Raw genomic sequence first — 219 nt, forward strand, 5'->3', positions numbered from 1 at the left:
AAGATTTATATTCTCAATGTATTTTCACAGATGATGTAGATATTCAGTGATGTATATGAATATCTTTTTAAAGATAATTTACTTGTAAAATATTTATAATCTAAATGGATTTACTTAGATTATTCAGATATTCAATAGTATATATGAATATCCTTTTAAAAGCATATTTACAAGTAAGATATTACCCTTATTCATTTGAAACTACAAACTTACTCTTAT

This window comes from Penaeus monodon, chromosome 21, assembly GCF_015228065.2.
Source record: "Penaeus monodon isolate SGIC_2016 chromosome 21, NSTDA_Pmon_1, whole genome shotgun sequence".
Taxonomy (NCBI): Eukaryota; Metazoa; Arthropoda; class Malacostraca; order Decapoda; family Penaeidae; genus Penaeus; species Penaeus monodon.